Consider the following 27,098-nt stretch of genomic DNA (forward strand, 5'->3'; position numbering starts at 1 on the left):
CAGTGAGCTAGCACCACCCATCACCACCACCCAAAGACAGCTCGATGATAAACTCTGACCCAGTGATTACTGTGTCCATTGAGAAGCTGGCCAGCTTCCTTGTCGGGGTGCAGATGACCGAAACACGACCTCTTGTACATTTTCCCAGTGCATAATGCAGAGCATCTCGATGCTTAACTAACTCAATAACTTAGAGAGTGAAATCCGGCCATAATGAAATACAGTCGATTCAATTGGGCAGAGACTCCCGGCAAAGTGAGTGCAGCTTCCCATGTTTCATCTCCCCTCGTTACGGAGTGTAAAGAAACCAGGCAGGGAGTTAATGCAAGAGCTGCAATCACCATGGTGACACTAAGGCCATATTACCATAAGAGGAGGGGCTACTACTCGATGAGTAGGTAATTAACCCATCTATCCCATCTTCCTTCTTTTACACCTCACCTACTTCACACCCCGCCTGGAGTCTTTAGTCTGGGATGAGTCTATACAACTCATCTGGGATGAGCCTTTAGTCTGGTATGAGTCTATACAACTCATCTGCGATGAGTCCTTAGTCTGGGACGAGTCTATACAACTCACCTGGGATGAGTCTTTAGTCTGGTACGAGTCTATACAACTCATCTGGGATGAGTCCTTAGTGTGGGATGAGTCTATACAACTCATCTGGGATGAGTCTTTAGTCTGTGGTGAGTCTCTACAACTCATCTTTGGTCTGGGATGAGTCTTTATGTAGGCCAAACTTTGGTCTGTGGCGTCTCGTTCTCGTCTCCCCCAGCACTGTCCACTTCTGTGGTCTCATGGAGATGAGCATGGTCACGTCTCCACGGTTACTTTGACCCTGTCAGTGGTTACTCAGGACTGTAAACCAGTGTCCTCCCACCAGCCGTGAGACCAGTGGATGTGACTACTGGTTGTTGTCCTCTGATTGGCTGATTCCTATGGTGGGGAAATTCTGTCATTTAGATTTACATTCATGTTACCTTGAACAGAAGTGACGCTCAGATCTTCATATTAAAATGTGTTACCTTAAACTGAAGTGATGCTCAGATCTTCAGATTAATCTGTGTTCCCTTAAACTGAAGTGATGCTCAGATTTTCAGATTAATCTGTTACTTTAAACAGAAGTGATGCTCAGATCTTCAGATTAATCTGTGTTCCCTTAAACTGAAGTGATGCTCAGATCTTCAGATTAATCTGTGTTCCCTTAAACTGAAGTGATGCTCAGATTTTCAGATTAATCTGTTACTTTAAACAGAAGTGATGCTTAGATCTTCAGATTAATCTTTGTTCCCTTAAACTGAAGTGATGCTCAGATCTTCAGATTAATCTGTTACTTTAAACAGAAGTGATGCTCAGATCTTCAGATTAATCTGTTACTTTAAACAGAAGTGATGCTCAGATCTTCAGATTAATCTGTTACTTTAAACAGAAGTGATGCTCAGATCTTCAGATTAATCTGTGTTCCCTTAAACTGAAGTGATGCTCAGATCTTCAGATTAATCTGTTACTTTAAACAGAAGTGATGCTCAGATCTTCAGATTAATCTGTGTTCCCTTAAACTGAAGTGATGCTCAGATCTTCAGATTAATCTGTGTTCCCTTAAACTGAAGTGATGCTCAGATCTTCAGATTAATTTGTTACTTTAAACAGAAGTGATGCTCAGATCTTCAGATTAATCTGTGTTCCCTTAAACTGAAGTGATGCTCAGATCTTCAGATTAATCTGTTACTTTAAACAGAAGTGATGCTCAGATCTTCAGATTAATCTGTGTTCCCTTAAACTGAAGTGATGCTCAGATCTTCAGATTAATCTTTTACTTTAAACAGAAGTGATGCTCAGATCTTCAGATTAATCTGTGTTACCTTAAACTGAAATGAAGCTCAGATCGTCAGTTTAATCTGTGTTACCTTAAACTGAAGTGACACTCAGATCTGGAAATGTTATCATATTAATATATCGTCACCAAAGTCACTAAGAAATCTCTTTACTTTACACCTCAGCTTGTTGTCTTCACACCTGCACCAGGCGCGCCGGGACTCACTAGCGATGATGCGGCAATGTTTATTAATCCAGTTAACCCCATATTAAAGTTCAGACCTCTAAATCAAAACCATTACCGAGCTCTTACTGGCTGGGTCAGCACTGGGCCCTAATGTAGCATTAGCACGCAGCTCCACAGCCTGGCGGATTAATAGCCTGCCTGTGCACAGGTAATGGGGCACCCTGACCCTTCTATTTACAGGGCTCAGATTAAACATGTGTAACGGATGAGTCATTTCTCTGGTTAACACTTGGACCCAGTGCTTAATTGCTTAAGTAAAACACATTAAGAAATTCATTCGTTATTCCCATCACATTGTCACGTAGCGTGATCACACACGTACGTATACACACACACACACACACAGAGTGTGGCTGTTTTCCACGGGCGAGACCATGCAGGATTTGTGTTTGGAATAACTCGGCACACGGTGGAGGTTTGTTCGTGTGGAGACCCAGCGTTTAACATCCCTCTGCCAGGCCCGGCACAGTTCCCATCTCTCCCGAGAATTCAAGGACAGATCACTGGGCTGATTAATGGCAAGCATAATGAATATTAATGCGCCTGCTCCATCGGATGTCGCCACGTAGCCGCGCGGAACCGGCAGAACGGGCGTGGAAACGTTAGCGGCTCGGCCGGCTGAGGCACGGGACTTTAAGCCATCATCTCTTATTGACGGATGACGTAATTAATCCACATAACGAGCAGTTAAAAAGGCAGAAGGGGAGAAGGGCTGTCTGCTGGCTGCCTGTGCGCCTCACACCCATCCACGCACAAACGCCATCGCTGAAAAAGCAAAGTTATGACCTTCTTCTCCAGGCCACCAGTGGTGGTCAAAAGCAAATCCCAGGAATGCGGATTACAGAGCTGTCCTTCTACCGGGAAAGACAAAGCATACATCAGGCACGCGGCACCGGTCTTAGTCCCACCCTGTAATCCGACATTGTTTGAACACCCATCATCCATCTGGAACAATCCCAACACACACCAAGGATGACTCGCTTGCATTTCGCAGGTCCAATCCAGGAATAACATGAACCTACATAAAGTGATGCTTTCACAGTCCAGTGTGGCCTGGGTTGCAGATCTTAAAATGAAGATAATCTGCGCTAATCCCGTCAAACATCAGTAGACATCGTGAGCAGATTTCGATCACGTCCGAAGGCCTTTTTTTAATTTACGACACCATTCTCACCTTCCAGTGCAAGAGTCGCCTACTGTGGGCATCGTCACATGCTCAAAGATGCCATGTACGTCTCTCCAACAGTACTGGCCAAAGCTCCTATCCATCGCCATGGTTACAGCCGTGAGTCATTTGCCACACAATTGAACTGCGAGGGAATAAAACCATGCTGAGGTTGACTTCATTTGACTTCAGAATCACATATTCTGTGATAGTTTCACACATTAAGTCCTTTGTAGACTGAGGCAGCTGAGAGCAGGTTTTGTTTATTTATTTATTTTTATTAGAGCGACTGTGAATTACTGAGGCACTGCTGTAATGTGGCTCCTCTCTTGTTAGGTTGTCATCGCCACTGTACGGAACTTCCTGGCAGAGGGCTGCCTTGATTGGCTGGGCTGCGGTGCTGGCTCCGCCTCCAGACAGATTTCATTAAAGATGCACTTTGTCTGCCTTCCTGAGTGAAGTTGTACACAACATCTGATAAATACACTCAGGCACAAAGGGGCCCTTGGAAATCTCATGGATGTCCAACCTTATTATTTTGTTAATAAGGTGTATCATTCATAAACTGCTGTGGATTATTCGGTATTTACACTGAAACGAAAATGAAGCCTTACAGGAATAACCTACTGGTGCATCTTTGGAAAATAATACACTACGGAAACAGAGAAATCGGATCAATCAGTCATTCCAAGACAGTCGTTCCGTCTGAGACTGGTGTGCAGTCACCTCTTCCCCGTGGATCGTCAGTAAATAAAAACATGATGTATAAATGTTTGAGGCTGGGCCTTGACCTGACGCCTCTGCATCGCCACGGTGATGAACGCGACGCTGACACACAGAGACCTGATGCGTTACTTTAAATAGTTGCTCTCTGTTGGCGAATCGATAGGAGAGAGGTGGAAGGATTAGGTCCCATTCGGGGGTAATGACTGCCGGGGAACAGCCTGCACTGGGCGGTGATGCCTCCCCCCTCTGAGTCGAGCCAGCGTGAGACGAATACTGCCGGTTTGTCTGAAATGGAATGGCAAGCTTTACGGAAACGAGACTCGCCCGTGTTAAGACGCTACAGACGTGCCATCCGAATGCTCCCCCCCCCCCCCCCCACTGGCTTTGGTCAGAGGTGCCGGCGAGGCGTGTTGAGCGAATCCATGCCGTCTCACGCTGAACGAGATCATGTGTTTGAGGACGGCTTACTAAGACGGGGAGAGATGGCTCATCGCCGCTGTTTACACGCACATGTGCTGTAACCGTGGCAACAGTGACAGCAAAGATCATGGAGAAAATTCCTACATTAAACTGGCTCACATTTCCACCCAATATTCCACCGAATGTTGCTGGGAGTGTGTTAGAAGAGTGCGCAGGTGAGAAACACCCCACCACTCCTCTGATGCGTGCGGCATGGACACACGGTTGCTCTCATCTCTCTTGGGGGGAGGGGGGTGTTTACTCCTCATCTCCCCCTGCTGGGGGCATTACTGAGCTCACACCTCCCGGACAGGGGAATTTAATTGACGTTATCTGCCTCGGCTCAGCAGACGGATTTGGTCTTGTGCCGAGGGCACTGATCGTTTGGTTGAGGGCAGGATATCTCTGCCTCATCAGGGTATTTCTGTCTTTGGGTTATTAACGTATTGTCTGCCGTCCCCTGCATCCATGGTGGTGTCTGGGTTGGAGTTCCTGCTCTGCTGCATAGCATCCGGCTGCCATTGTTAGTGCCGGATGGTTCTTATTTACAATTCCGTTTGTGTAAGGTCATTCCGATATCTGTATTATCTTGTTATGTAACTCAATGACTTGTAAGCCACTAAACCCAGTAAGCTAAACCCACTAAACACAGTAAGCTCAGAGTAAATTCTGATTTCTAGAGTCAACATCCATAAAGGAACCAGCTATAGTGAAGTAACCATTCTCCACTAGAGCAAATGTTAAATTATGCTGGCTAAGTGGTAAACTCTGATAAAACAGGTTAAAGTAACTTACATACATATTCCGCGCAAACCGCATATCCTCATAACCTTCCGGGGAAGAACACGCGCTTCCCAACATAATTTGTAAATATAATTTGGAGTCTGAGAAATGAATTATGTTTTACACACATTAAACCTTTGCTCACATCTTCCTTAGGCAAGCAGGCAAAGAGTAAATAAATACTATATTGTGCTATACTGTGCTATATTTCTGTGTGTGTGTGTGTGTGTGTGTGTGTGTGTGTGTGTGTGTGTGTGCACGCGCGAGTATGAGCTACTCTGTGATTGAATGGTTGGCTTCTCCTCTACTTCTGTCCTGTCGTTTTCCATTAATCCATCCAAATCCTTTACTTCAGGGCCTGCCGCGTCCCCGGACTGCTGGTAAATGACAAACGTATAACAAGTGCAAACTGAACAACCTTGTTTTTAATTCCACCCCAGTGTGACCTCTCAGTTGGGGTAAAGAAGTCTCCATAGATGCCATCATGCTAGCACCCCCTGTAGGCCAGCGTGATGGTGACAGCCTTCTGGGGCCGATGGGAATCAATGACTGGATCTGAGGAGATGCAATTCCAACGAGGACTTCATACCGCCATCTTCTCAGGTCAGGATAAGGATCTAAAGCTAGAAGAGGAAGAAGATGACAGATATTTAATTACTTGCCTTCTGGTTTATGCTGCCAATGTCTCATACAGACTCTTTAGGAGGATGTCTCCTGTGTTCCACAGTATGGAAAACATGCAGAACAGTTTTATCAAGTCAGCTCTTCAGTGAATGCTAGCATTGTTAGCGCCAGTGGTAGTGCTAGCACTAATGCTAGTGTGTGGGATTATGGCATGTTTGGGATTATGGCAGTTGTGCAGGATTATGGTACGTGTGTGGGATTATGGTACGTGTGGGAAGGGTGACGAATATATAACATGCATGTGTCCTGTACAAGGATCCACTCTAAAAGAAAATAGCAACAAAAGAAAGACATATGGTGTCCGGTAGCTCCCAAGGGCCTCGGAGTCTGACAAACCCACTCCTCGCGATGAAATAGTACACATCGAACACAAAAGCGATGAGTGCACTCATAACCTTTACCATTGGGAGAGGAAGGGTGATTTATATATAGCATATAAAGTGCGGGAAATTATATATAGTGCAAGAAATGTGGAAGAATAGGGGCTTTTCCCTGGAGCCACTGCAGAAGAGATGCATTTTCCACTCACAGCTCAAAGCAGAACAAAGACGCCAACGGGGAAAGAATGAATCGCCTGCGTTTGGCTCTCTGGGATGTGAGTTGAACGTCAGGGGTATTCATCTCTCAGGAGTCCATCCAAACGTCCCTTTTTTCACTTATTCATCCTTTCTGAGCGCATTAACTCAGTTGTGCATGAGTCGAGCAACCCCTTTGTTCACCACTGATCTACTGGTTAAAAGAGGATATTTAACGATTAAAGTTGCAGATGCAGGAATCCCACTCGCACGTTACCATCCTGGTCAGGCTGGGCTACAGCATAAAATCAGCAACCTGCAGTGATATTACAAACCTGCTTCATCGTCCACAAGGGGACGGATGTCCTGCCCCTCGCTGCCAGAACAGGACAGCAGGACAGATCAGTACTGATAAAGAATGGAAATCTCTAATAATTCCAGACAAGGGCGGTGTAATGTGCAATGCCTGCACTTACAGGTGGCATGAGAAATGTTTCTGTGATTGGTGTCTTTTAAATATAAAGCCCAGCTGCCCTCGGGCGAACCTGACCAATAGGAGCCCGTTACACGCCTCCTCTGAAACTGAACTGCTCGCTGGAAATTCGGGTCACATTTAAAACGACCCTTACTGGACCGCCTTCAGTAGCAAATGCTGACTCCCAAGATGAATTCGAGAGTCAAGGTAAATGAGTTCGAAATTGTTCATTTTCTGTGGCCGCCGATCAGAGTGAGAGAGTGAGGGAGAGAGAGGAAGAAAGAGAAAGAGAGAAATCTCATCTAGCCTTTTCCTCCCACTGCTAATGTTGGGCAGAAAATAGCCAGGATAAGACAGCAGTGTGCAGCCCGGCGAGGCCGTGGTCTCCGTGGTAGCTGTGGGGCGGCAGCACGTGGCCTCTCTCTTCACACTAGCAGTAGCGCCGTAGACTGAACCAGAGTCGAGAAGTTATCGGCATGTCTTCAGAAAGCCGCAGGAGAAAGGCATGGGCTTACACACGCGAGCTCCCTTCAGTGGTAGCCCCATCTCCCCACCTCTATGGACCAGGAGGAATCGCTCACCTGCACAGGGCACTCATGCCAAGCTCAGGAGGCCCAGCAGAGCTCCTGCAGTGGGCCGTGCTGGGAGGCCCAGCCAGAGACCCGCGGCTCTGCTTGTGGGACCATTAAGCGCGGTACAGCACAGCCATATACCGATGGCTTGAACTTTGTGTGTTACTAAACAGTGCAGAATGCATGGTAACGGATTCCTGGTTCCCTGCTTATTTACCTCCTGTCACCTGGATGCCTTACTGTCTCAGCCCCTCGCTGCCTCGCTCCCTCGAAGTCTTGCCCCCTCGCTACCTCGCTCCCTCGAAGTCTTGCCCCCTCGCTGCCTCGCTCCCTCAAAGTCTTGCCCCCTCGCTGCCTCGCTCCCTCGAAGTCTTGCTCCCTTGCTCCCTTGTTCCCTTGTTCCCTTGTTCCCTTGTTCCCTTGCTGCCTTGTTCCCTTGTTCCCTTGCTGCCTTGTTCCCTTGTTCCCTTGCTCCCTTGCTCCCTTGCTCCCTTGTTCCCTTGTTCCCTTGTTCCCTTGCTGCCTTGTTACTTTGCTGCCTCATTCCCTTGATGCCTTGTTCCCTTGACATCTTACTCCCTTGATGCCTTGTTCCCTTGACATCTTACTCCCTTGCTGCCTTGGTCCCTTGACATCTTACTCCCTTACTGCCTTGGTCCCTTGCTGTTTTGTTCCATTGCCATCTTGTTCCCTTGATAACTTGTTCCCTTGCTCTAACGTTCGCTTGCCCTCTCGCTCTCTGGTCCAAATTAACATTTGGCTTTTTACCAGCAGTTGGTAATTTTTTTTTTGACACAGAGTATAGCACACACACCATATAAAGATAAGATATAAAGACAATGTTGCAATTCCAGATTCCAGATGGGATCTTCACCAGGTCTGCAAAACTCCTGTACATGGCCTCGATTACATTAGTGACGTGTGACGTCATCTATTGGGTAAGACTTAACTGTGAAAGAAAATTTCATATAGGAATGAACAAATCAACTCAGATTTATTTCATAAAAAAGCTTAATATCAGACTGTAAATGTTAAACTGGCATAAGTATCTAATTTATAAATCCAAAATACCTCTCTGTGCATTGGTATCTTATTAAGGCCCACTGTTTTTGGGATTACTTTTTCAAAATATCACAGAGAATCACCAATATTGTGTCCTTCTGTGAAATGTATGTCGAAGATTCTTATACACACTTCTGTGTTGAGCAGTTATTTGCAAAGATCTCATGTCCCCCACTTACAGAAAACCACACGGCCATTTCAAGCCATAAATCACATTTTGTATCATTAAGCTAATATTACCTTTGATCTTAAAGACTTCAACTCCACTAGACGGAATAGGGGCAGAGCCAGAATTAGTCAGACGTGACCCCTAGGTTACCTGATGGGGGAGGAGTCTATGTTTGAATTGGGGAGGTGTTTAAGTTTGAATATTAATAGTGAATAACACTAATTGCAATGATAAATTGAGATGGACTAATTGAATGTTGGAATACTAACAACAGCTCAGCAGCTGTACTTGATCTGTGAAGTCTTGTCTAACCCCAATCCCTTCCCATGTTCAGTGGCTGGAAATGTTTGAGTGAGAAACTGGCCACAGGTTGTGCCATCGAGGGTCCCCCACTAACAATCTTCATCAGTCATAAACCACGAGGTGCACCTTCACCTGCTGATATCATCTGTAGTGGGTAATCCATCCATCCATCTGTCTGTCCGTCCACCCTTCTATCTGTCTGTCTGTCCATCCATCTGTCCCTCCATGCATCTATCTCTCTTTGCACTTATCCACCTCTGGATGAGTGATGATCACTGTCAGATTGTCCTGGCACTTTCCCTTACATGGGGCGTAAAGCAACTGGGATTGTCGGACATGTTTGGGTCAGCACTAAGACTGAAGGATTCCAGGGTCCAGGCACCAGTCCAACAATTCCACAAACACACCAGAGTGAAAAAACCCAGCAGATCTGGGTCTCAGTGTAACTACCAAAGCCTCACAGATATAACCTAATCAGAGTAACTACCAAACCCTCACAGGTATAACCTAGTCAGAGTAAATATCCACCCACACATCCACCCACGCATCAATTTACCCATTAAACCTCTCACATATCCACCCACCCACGACCACACCCCACAATAACAGCACAGACCCCTTCGTCAGACATGTACTGGCCTTACACAGCTTAACATGCCTGAAACCCGGTAAATGGTAAAAGACTATCATGTTCTGTTTTTACTGCAGCTGTAACCCATCAGACATCACTGGGTTATTATCCGGTACTCTTAGGCACAATGAGATCTGATTTTAAGGGCTAACTGATCTCTGGGCCAGTGCTGGCGTGGATTTCTAAAGGTGAGTAGAACTGAGCTGTAATGCACTAATACGGTCACGTACCCGGGGTGGGGGGGCAGAGACATTCTCTGTATTATTGAAACGGCCGCGCAGATGGCAAACTTGAGCCTGCATACGAGAAGCACAACTTCTTTTCAGCACAAATACAGGAACCCTCACGAGAATCCGCAGGCTAACAGCAATTTAATATGCTTGTCTCACGTGAAACTGCAATTAACCAGCATCCGGTGAGGGCATCATACTGGTGGGATGTTCGGAGCTTCGTGTCACATTACAGTTCTACCCAGATGATCAGGATAACCACACATCTCCGACACCCGGCGATAACAGACGGACCCATCCAAAGTCCGTCACACTCGGCCGGAGTGCTGATCTGTAACGTGCAGGGAGACGTGGCAGGGAACGTAATTAAACACCCGTCACAAACACTGGGATAGGGGTCGAATCCGATGAATTAAGGCCACTGGAAATAAGTGAAGGAAGTTTAATTTTCCAAACCTTTATGATGAGAAATGCAGTGTTAAATGTTCATAGAAATGTTTACATTCATTATGTTCTCGTATGTGTTCCTGCCCTTTTAACCGGCTTTGCTATGGAGTAAGACTTCAGATATGTTGTGAAGATGAGAACACAGGAATGTCACATCTAACCAAGTAACTGGGAGAACATCTAAGGAAGGATCCGGAAACTTTTCAGTTTTCCCTCCACTAATAAAAATGAGAAGAATGTGTGTTCTCCGCCTGACACAGAAGACTGATGTTCTGGATGGAAAATCTCACACTCACAATCTCACACAGTCCATGTAGTGTGTGTGTATATGGGGGGGGGGGTTATGTGTAGTGTGTTTATAGTGGGGGGGTCATGTGTAATGTGTTTATAGTGGGTGGGGTTATGTGTAGTGTGTTTATAGTGGGGGGTTATGTGTAGTGTTTATAGTGGGGGGTCATATGTAGTGTGTTTATAGTGGGGGGGGTTATTTGTAGTGTGTTTATAGTGGGTGGGGTCATGTGTAGTGTTTTTATAGTGGGGGGGGTCATGTGTAGTGTTTATAGTGGGGGGGTCATGTGTAGTGTTTTTATAGTGGGGGGGTCATGTGTAGTGTGTTTATAGTGGGGGGGTCATGTGTAGTGTGTTTATAGTGGGGGGGTGATGTGTAGTGTGTTTATAGTGGGGGCATCATGTGTAGTGTGTTTATAGTGGGGGGGTGATGTGTAGTATGTTTATAGTGGGGGGGTCATGTGTAGTGTGTTTATAGTGGGTGGGGTAATGTGTAGTGTGTTTATAGTGGGTGGGGTCATGTGTAGTGTGTTTATAGTGGGTGGGGTCATGTGTAGTGTGTTTATAGTGGGTGGGGTTATGTGTAGTGTGTTTATAGTGGATGGGTCATGTGTAGTGTTTATAGTTGAGGGGTTATTTGTAGTGTGTTTATAGTGGGTGGGGTTATGTGTATTGTGTTTATAGTGGGGGGGTCATGTGTAGTGTGTTTATAGTGGGGGGTCATGTGTAGTATGTTTATAGTGGGGGGTTATGTGTAGTGTGTTTATAGTGGGTGGGTCATGTGTAGTTTGTTTATAGTGGGGGGTTATGTGTAGTGTTTATAGTGGGGGGTCATATGTAGTGTGTTTATAGTGGGGGGTTATTTGTAGTGTGTTTATAGTGGGTGGGGTCATGTGTAGTGTTTTTATAGTGGGGGGGTCATGTGTAGTGTTTATAGTGGGGGGGTCATGTGTAGTGTTTTTATAGTGGGGGGGTCATGTGTAGTGTGTTTATAGTGGGGGGGTCATGTGTAGTGTGTTTATAGTGGGGGGTGATGTGTAGTATGTTTATAGTGGGGGGGTCATGTGTAGTGTGTTTATATAGGGTGGGGTAATGTGTAGTGTGTTTATAGTGGGTGGGGTCATGTGTAGTGTGTTTATAGTGGGTGGGGTCATGTGTAGTGTGTTTATAGTGGGTGGGGTTATGTGTAGTGTGTTTATTGTGGATGGGTCATGTGTAGTGTTTATAGTTGGGGGGTTATTTGTAGTGTGTTTATAGTGGGTGGGGTTATGTGTAGTGTGTTTATAGTGGGGGGGTCATGTGTAGTGTTTTTATAGTGGGTGGGGTCATGTGTAGTGCGTTTATAGTGGGGGATCATGTGTAGTGTGTTTATAGTGGGGGGTCATGTGTAGTATGTTTATAGTGGGGGGTTATGTGTAGTATGTTTATAGTGGGTGGGGTCATGTGTAGTGTGTTTATAGTGGGGGGTCATGTGTAGTGTGTTTATAGTGGGGGGTCATGTGTAGTATGTTTATAGTGGGGGGTTATGTGTAGTATGTTTATAGTGGGTGGGGTCATGTGTAGTGTGTTTATAGTGGGTGGGTCATATGTAGTGTGTTTATAGTGGGGGGTTATGTGTAGTGTTTATAGTGGGGGGTCATATGTAGTGTGTTTATAGTGGGGGGGGTTATTTGTAGTGTGTTTATAGTGGGTGGGGTCATGTGTAGTGTTTTTATAGTGGGTGGGGTCATGTGTAGTGCGTTTATAGTGGGGGGTCATGTGTAGTGTGTTTATAGTGGGGGGTCATGTGTAGTATGTTTATAGTGGGGGGTTATGTGTAGTATGTTTATAGTGGGTGGGGTCATGTGTAGTGTGTTTATAGTGGGTGGGGTAATGTGTAGTGTGTTTATAGTGGGTGGGGTCATGTGTAGTGTGTTTATAGTGGGTGGGGTCATGTGTAGTGTGTTTATAGTGGGTGGGGTTATGTGTAGTGTGTTTATAGTGGATGGGTCATGTGTAGTGTTTATAGTTGAGGGGTTATTTGTAGTGTGTTTATAGTGGGTGGGGTTATGTGTATTGTGTTTATAGTGGGGGGGTCATGTGTAGTGTGTTTATAGTGGGGGGTCATGTGTAGTATGTTTATAGTGGGGGGTTATGTGTAGTGTGTTTATAGTGGGTGGGTCATGTGTAGTTTGTTTATAGTGGGGGGTTATGTGTAGTGTTTATAGTGGGGGGTCATATGTAGTGTGTTTATAGTGGGGGGGTTATTTGTAGTGTGTTTATAGTGGGTGGGGTCATGTGTAGTGTGTTTATAGTGGGTGGGGTCATGTGTAGTGTTTATAGTGGGGGGGTCATGTGTAGTGTTTTTATAGTGGGGGGGTCATGTGTAGTGTGTTTATAGTGGGGGGGTCATGTGTAGTGTGTTTATAGTGGGGGGTGATGTGTAGTATGTTTATAGTGGGGGGGTCATGTGTAGTGTGTTTATATAGGGTGGGGTAATGTGTAGTGTGTTTATAGTGGGTGGGGTCATGTGTAGTGTGTTTATAGTGGGTGGGGTCATGTGTAGTGTGTTTATAGTGGGTGGGGTTATGTGTAGTGTGTTTATTGTGGATGGGTCATGTGTAGTGTTTATAGTTGGGGGGTTATTTGTAGTGTGTTTATAGTGGGTGGGGTTATGTGTAGTGTGTTTATAGTGGGGGGGTCATGTGTAGTGTTTTTATAGTGGGTGGGGTCATGTGTAGTGCGTTTATAGTGGGGGGTCATGTGTAGTGTGTTTATAGTTGGGGGGTTATTTGTAGTGTGTTTATAGTGGGGGGGTCATGAGTAGTGTTTTTATAGTGGGTGGGGTCATGTGTAGTGCGTTTATAGTGGGGGGTCATGTGTAGTGTGTTTATAGTGGGGGGTCATGTGTAGTATGTTTATAGTGGGGGGTTATGTGTAGTATGTTTATAGTGGGTGGGGTCATGTGTAGTGTGTTTATAGTGGGTGGGTCATATGTAGTGTGTTTATAGTGGGGGGTTATGTGTAGTGTTTATAGTGGGGGGTCATATGTAGTGTGTTTATAGTGGGGGGGGTTATTTGTAGTGTGTTTATAGTGGGTGGGGTCATGTGTAGTGTTTTTATAGTGGGTGGGGTCATGTGTAGTGCGTTTATAGTGGGGGGTCATATGTAGTTTGTTTATAGTGGGGGGTTATGTGTAGTGTTTATAGTGGGGGGGTCATGTGTAGTGTGTTTATAGTGGGGGGATTATTTGTAGTGTGTTTATAGTGGGGGGGTCATGTGTAGTGTTTTTATAGTGGGGGGGTCATGTGTAGTGTGTTTATAGTGGGGGGGTCATGTGTAGTGTGTTTATAGTGGGGGGTGATGTGTAGTATGTTTATAGTGGGGGGGTCATGTGTAGTGTGTTTATATAGGGTGGGGTAATGTGTAGTGTGTTTATAGTGGGTGGGGTCATGTGTAGTGTGTTTATAGTGGGTGGGGTCATGTGTAGTGTGTTTATAGTGGGTGGGGTTATGTGTAGTGTGTTTATTGTGGATGGGTCATGTGTAGTGTTTATAGTTGGGGGGTCATATGTAGTGTGTTTATAGTGGGGGGGTTATTTGTAGTGTGTTTATAGTGGGTGGGGTCATGTGTAGTGTTTTTATAGTGGGGGGGTCATGTGTAGTGTTTATAGTGGGTGGGGTCATGTGTAGTGTTTTTATAGTGGGGGGGTCATGTGTAGTGTGTTTATAGTGGGGGGGTCATGTGTAGTGTGTTTATAGTGGGGGGTGATGTGTAGTATGTTTATAGTGGGGGGGTCATGTGTAGTGTGTTTATATAGGGTGGGGTAATGTGTAGTGTGTTTATAGTGGGTGGGGTCATGTGTAGTGTGTTTATAGTGGGTGGGGTCATGTGTAGTGTGTTTATAGTGGGTGGGGTTATGTGTAGTGTGTTTATTGTGGATGGGTCATGTGTAGTGTTTATAGTTGGGGGGTTATTTGTAGTGTGTTTATAGTGGGTGGGGTTATGTGTAGTGTGTTTATAGTGGGGGGGTCATGTGTAGTGTTTTTATAGTGGGTGGGGTCATGTGTAGTGCGTTTATAGTGGGGGGTCATGTGTAGTGTGTTTATAGTGGGGGGTCATGTGTAGTTTGTTTATAGTGGGGGGTTATGTGTAGTGTTTATAGTGGGGGGGTCATGTGTAGCGTGTTTATAGTGGGGGGATTATTTGTAGTGTGTTTATAGTGGGGGGGTCATGTGTAGTGTTTTTATAGTGGGGGGGTCATGTGTAGTGTGTTTATAGTGGGGGGGTCATGTGTAGTGTGTTTATAGTGGGGGGTGATGTGTAGTATGTTTATAGTGGGGGGGTCATGTGTAGTGTGTTTATATAGGGTGGGGTAATGTGTAGTGTGTTTATAGTGGGTGGGGTCATGTGTAGTGTGTTTATAGTGGGTGGGGTCATGTGTAGTGTGTTTATAGTGGGTGGGGTTATGTGTAGTGTGTTTATTGTGGATGGGTCATGTGTAGTGTTTATAGTTGGGGGGTTATTTGTAGTGTGTTTATAGTGGGTGGGGTTATGTGTAGTGTGTTTATAGTGGGGGGGGTCATGTGTAGTGTTTTTATAGTGGGTGGGGTCATGTGTAGTGCGTTTATAGTGGGGGGTCATGTGTAGTGTGTTTATAGTGGGGGGTCATGTGTAGTATGTTTATAGTGGGGGGTTATGTGTAGTATGTTTATAGTGGGTGGGGTCATGTGTAGTGTGTTTATAGTGGGTGGGTCATATGTAGTTTGTTTATAGTGGGGGGTTATGTGTAGTGTTTATAGTGGGGGGTCATATGTAGTGTGTTTATAGTGGGGGGGGTTATTTGTAGTGTGTTTATAGTGGGTGGGGTCATGTGTAGTGTTTTTATAGTGGGTGGGGTCATGTGTAGTGCGTTTATAGTGGGGGGTCATGTGTAGTGTGTTTATAGTGGGGGGTCATGTGTAGTATGTTTATAGTGGGGGGTTATGTGTAGTATGTTTATAGTGGGTGGGGTCATGTGTAGTGTGTTTATAGTGGGTGGGTCATATGTAGTTTGTTTATAGTGGGGGGTTATGTGTAGTGTTTATAGTGGGGGGTCATATGTAGTGTGTTTATAGTGGGGGGGTTATTTGTAGTGTGTTTATAGTGGGTGGGGTCATGTGTAGTGTTTTTATAGTGGGGGGGTCATGTGTAGTGTTTATAGTGGGGGGGTCATGTGTAGTGTTTTTATAGTGGGGGGTCATGTGTAGTGTGTTTATAGTGGGGGGTCATGTGTAGTGTGTTTATAGAGGGGGGGTGATGTGTAGTGTGTTTATAGTGGGTGGGGTTATGTGTAGTGTGTTTATAGTGGATGGGTCATTTGTAGTGTTTATAGTTGGGGGGTTATTTGTAGTGTGTTTATAGTGGGTGGGGTTATGTGTAGTGTGTTTATAGTGGGGGGTTATGTGTAGTATGTTTATAGTGGGTGGGGTCATGTGTAGTGTCTTTATAGTGGGTGGGTTATGTGTAGTTTGTTTATAGTTGGGGGTTATGTGTAGTGTTTATAGTGGGGGGGTCATGTGTAGTGTGTTTATAGTGGGGGGGTTATTTGTAGTGTGTTTATAGTGGGGGGGTCATGTGTAGTGTTTTTATAGTGGGGGGGTCATGTGTAGTGTGTTTATAGTGGGGGGGTCATGTGTAGTGTGTTTATAGTGGGGGGGTGATGTGTAGTATGTTTATTGTGGATGGGTCATGTGTAGTGTTTATAGTTGGGGGGTTATTTGTAGTGTGTTTATAGTGGGTGGGGTTATGTGTAGTGTGTTTATAGTGGGGGGGTCATGTGTAGTGTTTTTATAGTGGGTGGGGTCATGTGTAGTGCGTTTATAGTGGGGGGTCATGTGTAGTGTGTTTATAGTGGGGGTCATGTGTAGTATGTTTATAGTGGGGGGTTATGTGTAGTATGTTTATAGTGGGTGGGGTCATGTGTAGTGTGTTTATAGTGGGTGGGTCATATGTAGTTTGTTTATAGTGGGGGGTTATGTGTAGTGTTTATAGTGGGGGGTCATATGTAGTGTGTTTATAGTGGGGGGGGGTTACTTGTAGTGTGTTTATAGTGGGTGGGGTCATGTGTAGTGTTTTTATAGTGAGGGGGTCATGTGTAGTGTTTATAGTGGGGGGGTCATGTGTAGTGTTTTTATAGTGGGGGGTCATGTGTAGTGTGTTTATAGTGGGGGGTCATGTGTAGTGTGTTTATAGTGGGGGGGGTGATGTGTAGTGTGTTTATAGTGGGTGGGGTTATGTGAACTGTGTTTATAGTGGATGGGTCATGTGTAGTGTTTATAGTTGGGGGGTTATTTGTAGTATGTTTATAGTGGGTGGGGTCATGTGTAGTGTGTTTATAGTGGGGGGGTCATGTGTAGTGTGTTTATAGTGGGGGGGGTTATTTGTAGTGTGTTTATAGTAGGTGGGGTCATGTGTAGTGTGTTTATAGTGGGGGGGTTATTTGTAGTGTGTTTATAGTGGGGGGGTCATGTGTAGTGTTTATAGTGGGGGGGTCATGTGTAGTGTTTTTATAGTGGGGGGTAATGTGTAGTGTGTTTATAGTGGGGGGGTTATGTGTAGTATGTTTATAGTGGGTGGGGTCATGTGTAGTCTGTTTATAGTGAGTGGGTCATGTGTAGTGTGTATATAGTGGGGGTTTATTTGTAGTATGTTTATAGTGGGTGGGGTTATGTGTAGTGTGTTTATAGTGGGGGGGTTATTTGTAGTGTGTTTATAGTGGGGGGGTTATTTGTAGTGTGTTTATAGTGAGGGGGTTATGTGTAGTATGTTTATAGTGGGTGGGGTCATGTGTAGTGTGTTTATAGTGGGCGGGTTATGTGTAGTATGTTTATAGTAGGTGGGGTCATGTGTAGTCTGTTTATAGTGCGTGGGGTTATGTGTAGTGTGTTTATAGTGGGTGGGTCATGTGTAGAGTTTATAGTGGGGGGAGTCATGTGTAGTGTGTTTATAGTGAGGGGTCATGTGTAGTATGTTTATAGTGGGGGGGTTATGTGTAGTGTGGTTATAATGGGGGGGGTCATGTGTAGTGTGTGTATAGTGGGGGGTCATTTGTAGTATGTTTATAGTGGGGGGGTCATGTGTAGTGTGTTTATAGTGGGGGGCCATGTGTAGTATGTTTATAGTGGGGGGGGTTATTTGTAGTGTGTTTATAGTGGGTGGGTCATGTGTAGTGTGTTTATAGTGGGGGGTCATGTGTAGTATGTTTATAGTGGGGGGGTTATGTGTAGTGTGTTTATAGTGGGTGGGTTATGTGTAGTGTGTTTATAGTGGGGGGGTCATGTGTAGTGTGTTTATAGTGGGGGGGTTATGTGTAGTATGTTTATAGTGGGGGGGGTTAGGTGTAGTGTGTTTATAGTGGGGGGGTTATTTGTAGTGTGTTTATAGTGGGTGGGGTCATGTGTAGTGTGTTTATAGTGGGGGTTATTTGTAGTGTGTTTATAGTGGGGGGGTCATGTGTAGTGTTTATAGTGGGGGGGTCATGTGTAGTGTTTTTATAGTGGGGGGTAATGTGTATTGTGTTTATAGTGGGTGGGGTCATGTGTAGTATGTTTATAGTGGGTGGGGTCATGTGTAGTCTGTTTATAGTGAGTGGGTCATGTGTAGTGTGTTTATAGTGGGGGTTTTTTGTAGTATGTTTATAGTGGGTGGGGTTATGTGTAGTGTGTTTATTGTGGGGGGTCATGTGTAGTGTGTTTATAGTGGGGGGGTTATGTGTAGTATGTTTATAGTGGGTGGAGTCATGTGTAGTCTGTTTATAGTGAGTGGGTCATGTGTAGTGTGTTTATAGTGGGGGGTTATTTGTAGTATGTTTATAGTGGGTGGGGTTATGTGTAGTTTGTTTATAGTGGGGGGTCATGTGTAGTGTGTTTATAGTTGGTGGGTCATGTGTAGTGTGTTTATAGTGAGGGGGTTATGTGTAGTATGTGTATAGTGGGGGGGTCATGTGTAGTGTTTTATAGTGGGGGGTCATGTGTAGTGTGTTTATAGTGGGGGGTCATGTGTAGTGTGTTTATAGAGGGGGGGTGATGTGTAGTGTGTTTATAGTGGGTGGGGTTATGTGTAGTGTGTTTATAGTGGATGGGTGATGTGTAGTGTTTATAGTTGGGGGGTTATTTGTAGTGTGTTTATAGTGGGTGGGGTTATGTGTAGTGTGTTTATAGTGGGGGGTTATGTGTAGTATGTTTATAGTGGGTGGGGTCATGTGTAGTGTGTTTATAGTGGGTGGGTTATGTGTAGTTTGTTTATAGTTGGGGGTTATGTGTAGTGTTTATAGTGGGGGGGTCATGTGTAGTGTGTTTATAGTGGGGGGGTTATTTGTAGTGTGTTTATAGTGGGGGGGTCATGTGTAGTGTTTTTATAGTGGGGGGGTCATGTGTAGTGTGTTTATAGTGGGGGGGTCATGTGTAGTGTGTTTATAGTGGGGGGTGATGTGTAGTATGTTTATAGTGGGGGGGTCATGTGTAGGGTGTTTATATAGGGTGGGGTAATGTGTAGTGTGTTTATTGTGGGTGGGGTCATGTGTAGTGTGTTTATAGTGGGTGGGGTCATGTGTAGTGTGTTTATAGTGGGTGGGGTTATGTGTAGTGTGTTTATTGTGGATGGGTCATGTGTAGTGTTTATAGTTGGGGGGGTTATTTGTAGTGTGTTTATAGTAGGTGGGGTCATGTGTAGTGTGTTTATAGTGGGGGGGTTATTTGTAGTCTGTTTATAGTGCGTGGGGTTATGTGTAGTGTGTTTATAGTGGGTGGGTCATGTGTAGAGTTTATAGTGGGGGGAGTCATGTGTAGTGTGTTTATAGTGAGGGGTCATGTGTAGTATGTTTATAGTGGGGGGGTTATGTGTAGTGTGGTTATAATGGGGGGGGTCATGTGTAGTGTGTGTATAGTGGGGGGGTCATGTGTAGTGTGTTTATAGTGGGGGGTCATTTGTAGTATGTTTATAGTGGGGGGGTCATGTGTAGTGTGTTTATAGTGGGGGGTCATGTGTAGTATGTTTATAGTGGGGGGGGTTATTTGTAGTGTGTTTATAGTGGGTGGGTCATGTGTAGTGTGTTTATAGTGGGGGGTCATGTGTAGTATGTTTATAGTGGGGGGGTTATGTGTAGTGTGTTTATAGTGGGTGGGTCATGTGTAGTGTGTTTATAGTGGGGGGTCATGTGTAGTATGTTTATAGTGGGGGGGTTATGTGTAGTGTGTTTATAGTGGGTGGGTTATGTGTAGTGTGTTTATCATGGGGGGGTCATGTGTAGTGTGTTTATAGTGGGGGGGTTATGTGTAGTATGTTTATAGTGGGGGGGGTTATGTGTAGTGTGTTTATAGTGGGGGGGTTATTTGTAGTGTGTTTATAGTGGGTGGGGTCATGTGTAGTGTGTTTATAGTGGGGGTTATTTGTAGTGTGTTTATAGTGGGGGGGTCATGTGTAGTGTTTATAGTGGGGGGGTCATGTGTAGTGTTTTTATAGTGGGGGGTAATGTGTATTGTGTTTATAGTGGGGGGGTTATGTGTAGTATGTCTATAGTGGGTGGGGTCATGTGTAGTCTGTTTATAGTGAGTGGGTCATGTGTAGTGTGTTTATAGTGGGGGTTTTTTGTAGTATGTTTATAGTGGGTGGGGTTATGTGTAGTGTGTTTATTGTGGGGGGTCATGTGTAGTGTGTTTATAGTGGGGGGGTTATGTGTAGTATGTTTATAGTGGGTGGAGTCATGTGTAGTCTGTTTATAGTGAGTGGGTCATGTGTAGTGTGTTTATAGTGGGGGGTTATTTGTAGTATGTTTATAGTGGGTGGGGTTATGTGTAGTGTGTTTATAGTGGGGGGTCATGTGTAGTGTGTTTATAGTTGGTGGGTCATGTGTAGTGTGTTTATAGTGAGGGGGTTATGTGTAGTATGTGTATAGTGGGGGGGTCATGTGTAGTGTTTTTATAGTGGGGGGTCATGTGTAGTGTGTTTATAGTGGGGGTCATGTGTAGTGTGTTTATAGAGGGGGGGTGATGTGTAGTGTGTTTATAGTGGGTGGGGTTATGTGTAGTGTGTTTATAGTGGATGGGTCATGTGTAGTGTTTAGAGTTGGGGGGTTATTTGTAGTGTGTTTATAGTGGGTGGGGTTATGTGTAGTGTGTTTATAGTGGGGGGTTATGTGTAGTATGTTTATAGTGGGTGGGGTCATGTGTAGTGTGTTTATAGTGGGTGGGTTATGTGTAGTTTGTTTATAGTTGGGGGTTATGTGTAGTGTTTATAGTGGGGGGGTCATGTGTAGTGTGTTTATAGTGGGGGGGTCATGTGTAGTGTGTTTATAGTGGGTGGGGTCATGTGTAGTGTGTTTATAGTGGGTGGGGTTATGTGTAGTGTGTTTATTTTGGATGGGTCATGTGTAGTGTTTATAGTTGGGGGGTTATTTGTAGTGTATTTATAGTGGGTGGGGTTATGTGTAGTGTGTTTATAGTGGGGGGGTCATGTGTAGTGTTTTTATAGTGGGTGGGGTCATGTGTAGTCCGTTTATAGTGGGGGGTCATGTGTAGTGTGTTTATAGTGGGGGGTCATGTGTAGTATGTTTATAGTGGGGGGTTATGTGTAGTATGTTTATAGTGGGTGGGGTCATGTGTAGTGTGTTTATAGTGGGGGGTCATGTGTAGTATGTTTATAGTGGGGGGTTATGTGTAGTATGTTTATAGTGGGTGGGGTCATGTGTAGTGTGTTTATAGTGGGTGGGTCATATGTAGTTTGTTTATAGTGGGGGGTTATGTGTAGTGTTTATAGTGGGGGGTCATATGTAGTGTGTTTATAGTGGGGGGGGTTATTTGTAGTGTGTTTATAGTGGGTGGGGTCATGTGTAGTGTTTTTATAGTGAGGGGGGTCATGTGTAGTGTTTATAGTGGGGGGGTCATGTGTAGTGTTTTTATAGTGGGGGCTCATGTGTAGTGTGTTTATAGTGGGGGGTCATGTGTAGTGTGTTTATAGAGGGGGGGTGATGTGTAGTGTGTTTATAGTGGGTGGGGTTATGTGTAGTGTGTTTATAGTGGATGGGTCATTTGTAGTGTTTATAGTTGGGGGGTTATTTGTAGTGTGTTTATAGTGGGTGGGGTTATGTGTAGTGTGTTTATAGTGGGGGGTTATGTGTAGTATGTTTATAGTGGGTGGGGTCATGTGTAGTGTCTTTATAGTGGGTGGGTTATGTGTAGTTTGTTTATAGTTGGGGGTTATGTGTAGTGTTTATAGTGGGGGGGTCATGTGTAGTGTGTTTATAGTGGGGGGGTTATTTGTAGTGTGTTTATAGTGGGGGGGTCATGTGTAGTGTTTTTATAGTGGGGGGGTCATGTGTAGTGTGTTTATAGTGGGGGGGGTCATGTGTAGTGTGTTTATAGTGGGGGGTGATGTGTAGTATGTTTATTGTGGATGGGTCATGTGTAGTGTTTATAGTTGGGGGGTTATTTGTAGTGTGTTTATAGTGGGTGGGGTTATGTGTAGTGTGTTTATAGTGGGGGGGTCATGTGTAGTGTTTTTATAGTGGGTGGGGTCATGTGTAGTGCGTTTATAGTGGGGGGTCATGTGTAGTGTGTTTATAGTGGGGGTCATGTGTAGTATGTTTATAGTGGGGGGTTATGTGTAGTATGTTTATAGTGGGTGGGGTCATGTGTAGTGTGTTTATAGTGGGTGGGTCATATGTAGTTTGTTTATAGTGGGGGGTTATGTGTAGTGTTTATAGTGGGGGGTCATATGTAGTGTGTTTATAGTGGGGGGGGTTACTTGTAGTGTGTTTATAGTGGGTGGGGTCATGTGTAGTGTTTTTATAGTGAGGGGGTCATGTGTAGTGTTTATAGTGGGGGGGTCATGTGTAGTGTGTTTATAGTGGGGGGTCATGTGTAGTGTGTTTATAGTGGGGGGTCATGTGTAGTGTGTTTATAGTGGGGGGGGTGATGTGTAGTGTGTTTATAGTGGGTGGGGTTATGTGAACTGTGTTTATAGTGGATGGGTCATGTGTAGTGTTTATAGTTGGGGGGTTATTTGTAGTATGTTTATAGTGGGTGGGGTCATGTGTAGTGTGTTTATAGTGGGGGGGTCATGTGTAGTGTGTTTATAGTGGGGGGGTTATTTGTAGTGTGTTTATAGTAGGTGGGGTCATGTGTAGTGTGTTTATAGTGGGGGGGTTATTTGTAGTGTGTTTATAGTGGGGGGGTCATGTGTAGTGTTTATAGTGGGGGGGTCATGTGTAGTGTTTTTATAGTGGGGGGTTATTTGTAGTGTGTTTATAGTGGGGGGGTTATGTGTAGTATGTTTATAGTGGGTGGGGTCATGTGTAGTCTGTTTATAGTGAGTGGGTCATGTGTAGTGTGTATATAGTGGGGGTTTATTTGTAGTATGTTTATAGTGGGTGGGGTTATGTGTAGTGTGTTTATAGTGGGGGGGTTATTTGTAGTGTGTTTATAGTGGGGGGGTTATTTGTAGTGTGTTTATAGTGAGGGGGTTATGTGTAGTATGTTTATAGTGGGTGGGGTCATGTGTAGTGTGTTTATAGTGGGCGGGTTATGTGTAGTATGTTTATAGTAGGTGGGGTCATGTGTAGTCTGTTTATAGTGCGTGGGGTTATGTGTAGTGTGTTTATAGTGGGTGGGTCATGTGTAGAGTTTATAGTGGGGGGAGTCATGTGTAGTGTGTTTATAGTGAGGGGTCATGTGTAGTATGTTTATAGTGGGGGGGGTTATGTGTAGTGTGGTTATAATGGGGGGGGTCATGTGTAGTGTGTGTATAGTGGGGGGGTCATGTGTAGTGTGTTTATAGTGGGGGGTCATTTGTAGTATGTTTATAGTGGGGGGGTCATGTGTAGTGTGTTTATAGTGGGGGGCCATGTGTAGTATGTTTATAGTGGGGGGGGTTATTTGTAGTGTGTTTATAGTGGGTGGGTCATGTGTAGTGTGTTTATAGTGGGGGGTCATGTGTAGTATGTTTATAGTGGGGGGGGTTATGTGTAGTGTGTTTATAGTGGGTGGGTCATGTGTAGTGTGTTTATAGTGGGGGGTCATGTGTAGTATGTTTATAGTGGGGGGGTTATGTGTAGTGTGTTTATAGTGGGTGGGTTATGTGTAGTGTGTTTATCATGGGGGGGTCATGTGTAGTGTGTTTATAGTGGGGGGGTTATGTGTAGTATGTTTATAGTGGGGGGGGTTAGGTGTAGTGTGTTTATAGTGGGGGGGTTATTTGTAGTGTGTTTATAGTGGGTGGGGTCATGTGTAGTGTGTTTATAGTGGGGGTTATTTGTAGTGTGTTTATAGTGGGGGGGTCATGTGTAGTGTTTATAGTGGGGGGGTCATGTGTAGTGTTTTTATAGTGGGGGGTAATGTGTATTGTGTTTATAGTGGGGGGGTTATGTGTAGTATGTTTATAGTGGGTGGGGTCATGTGTAGTCTGTTTATAGTGAGTGGGTCATGTGTAGTGTGTTTATAGTGGGGGTTTTTTGTAGTATGTTTATAGTGGGTGGGGTTATGTGTAGTGTGTTTATTGTGGGGGGTCATGTGTAGTGTGTTTATAGTGGGGGGGTTATGTGTAGTATGTTTATAGTGGGTGGAGTCATGTGTAGTCTGTTTATAGTGAGTGGGTCATGTGTAGTGTGTTTATAGTGGGGGGTTATTTGTAGTATGTTTATAGTGGGTGGGGTTATGTGTAGTGTGTTTATAGTGGGGGGTCATGTGTAGTGTGTTTTATAGTTGGTGGGTCATGTGTAGTGTGTTTATAGTGAGGGGGTTATGTGTAGTATGTGTATAGTGGGGGGGTCATGTGTAGTGTTTTTATAGTGGGGGGTCATGTGTAGTGTGTTTATAGTGGGGGGTCATGTGTAGTGTGTTTATAGAGGGGGGGTGATGTGTAGTGTGTTTATAGTGGGTGGGGTTATGTGTAGTGTGTTTATAGTGGATGGGTCATGTGTAGTGTTTATAGTTGGGGGGTTATTTGTAGTGTGTTTATAGTGGGTGGGGTTATGTGTAGTGTGTTTATAGTGGGGGGTTATGTGTAGTATGTTTATAGTGGGTGGGGTCATGTGTAGTGTGTTTATAGTGGGTGGGTTATGTGTAGTTTGTTTATAGTTGGGGGTTATGTGTAGTGTTTATAGTGGGGGGGTCATGTGTAGTGTGTTTATAGTGGGGGGGTCATGTGTAGTGTGTTTATAGTGGGTGGGGTCATGTGTAGTGTGTTTATAGTGGGTGGGGTTATGTGTAGTGTGTTTATTGTGGATGGGTCATGTGTAGTGTTTATAGTTGGGGGGTTATTTGTAGTGTATTTATAGTGGGTGGGGTTATGTGTAGTGTGTTTATAGTGGGGGGGTCATGTGTAGTGTTTTTATAGTGGGTGGGGTCATGTGTAGTCCGTTTATAGTGGGGGGTCATGTGTAGTGTGTTTATAGTGGGGGGTCATGTGTAGTATGTTTATAGTGGGTGGGGTCATGTGTAGTGTGTTTATAGTGGGGGGTCATGTGTAGTATGTTTATAGTGGGGGGTTATGTGTAGTATGTTTATAGTGGGTGGGGTCATGTGTAGTGTGTTTATAGTGGGTGGGTCATATGTAGTTTGTTTATAGTGGGGGGTTATGTGTAGTGTTTATAGTGGGGGGTCATATGTAGTGTGTTTATAGTGGGGGGGGTTATTTGTAGTGTGTTTATAGTGGGTGGGGTCATGTGTAGTGTTTTTATAGTGAGGGGGTCATGTGTAGTGTTTATAGTGGGGGGGTCATGTGTAGTGTTTTTATAGTGGGGGGTCATGTGTAGTGTGTTTATAGTGGGGGGTCATGTGTAGTGTGTTTATAGTGGGGGGGGTGATGTGTAGTGTGTTTATAGTGGGTGGGGTTATGTGTAGTGTGTTTATAGTGGATGGGTCATGTGTAGTGTTTATAGTTGGGGGGTTATTTGTAGTATGTTTATAGTGGGTGGGGTCATGTGTAGTGTGTTTATAGTGGGGGGGTCATGTGTAGTGTGTTTATAGTGGGGGGGTTATTTGTAGTGTGTTTATAGTGGGTGGGGTCATGTGTAGTGTGTTTATAGTGGGGGGGTTATTTGTAGTGTGTTTATAGTGGGGGGGTCATGTGTAGTGTTTATAGTGGGGGGGTCATGTGTAGTGTTTTTATAGTGGGGGGTAATGTGTATTGTGTTTATAGTGGGGGGGTTATGTGTAGTATGTTTATAGTGGGTGGGGTCATGTGTAGTCTGTTTATAGTGAGTGGGTCATGTGTAGTGTGTATATAGTGGGGGGTTATTTGTAGTATGTTTATAGTGGGTGGGGTTATGTGTAGTGTGTTTATATTTGGTGGGTCATGTGTAGTGTGTTTATAGTGAGGGGGTTATGTGTAGTATGTGTATAGTGGGGGGGGTCATGTGTAGTGTGTTTATAGTGGGGGGGTCATGTGTAGTGTTTTTATAGTGGGTGTGTCATGTGTAGTGTGTTTATAGTGGGTGGGTCATGTGTAGTGTGTTTATAGTGGGGGGGTTATTTGTAGTGTGTTTATAGTGGGGGGTTATTTGTAGTGTGTTTATAGTGAGGGGGTTATGTGTAGTATGTTTATAGTGGGTGGGGTCATGTGTAGTGTGTTTATAGTGGGGGGGTTATGTGTAGTATGTTTATAGTAGGTGGGGTCATGTGTAGTCTGTTTATAGTGCGTGGGGTTATGTGTAGTGTGTTTATAGTGGGTGGGTCATGTGTAGAGTTTATAGTGGGGGGAGTCATGTGTAGTGTGTTTATAGTGAGGGGTCATGTGTAGTATGTTTATAGTGGGGGGGTTATGTGTAGTGTGGTTATAATGGGGGGGGTCATGTGTAGTGTGTTTATAGTGGGGGGGTCATGTGTAGTGTGTTTATAGTGGGGGGTCATGTGTAGTATGTTTATAGTGGGGGGGTCATGTGTAGTGTGTTTATAGTGGGGGGCCATGTGTAGTATGTTTATAGTGGGGGGGGTTATTTGTAGTGTGTTTATAGTGGGTGGGTCATGTGTAGTGTGTTTATAGTGGGGGGTCATGTGTAGTATGTTTATAGTGGGGGCGGTTATGTGTAGTGTGTTTATAGTGGGTGGGTCGTGTGTAGTGTGTTTATAATGCGGGGGTCATGTGTAGTGTGTTTATAGTGGGGGGGTTATGTGTAGTATGTTTATAGTGGGGGGGGTTATGTGTAGTGTGTTTAAAGTGGGTGGTTCATGTGTAGTATGTTTATAGTGGGGGGGGGTTATGTGTAGTGTGTTTATAGTGGGTGGGTCATATGTAGTGTGTTTATAGTGGGGGGTCATGTGTAGTATGTTTATAGTGGGGGGGTTATGTGTAGTGTGTTTATAGTGGGTGGGTTATGTGTAGTGTGTTTATCATGGGGGGGTCATGTGTAGTGTGTTTATAGTGGGGGGGTTATGTGTAGTATGTTTATAGTGGGGGGGGTTATGTGTAGTGTGTTTATAGTGGGGGGGTTATTTGTAGTGTGTTTATAGTGGGTGGGGTCATGTGTAGTGTGTTTATAGTGGGGGGGTTATTTGTAGTGTGTTTATAGTGGGG

Source organism: Electrophorus electricus, chromosome 16 (assembly GCF_013358815.1).
Source record: "Electrophorus electricus isolate fEleEle1 chromosome 16, fEleEle1.pri, whole genome shotgun sequence".
NCBI lineage: Eukaryota > Metazoa > Chordata > Actinopteri > Gymnotiformes > Gymnotidae > Electrophorus > Electrophorus electricus.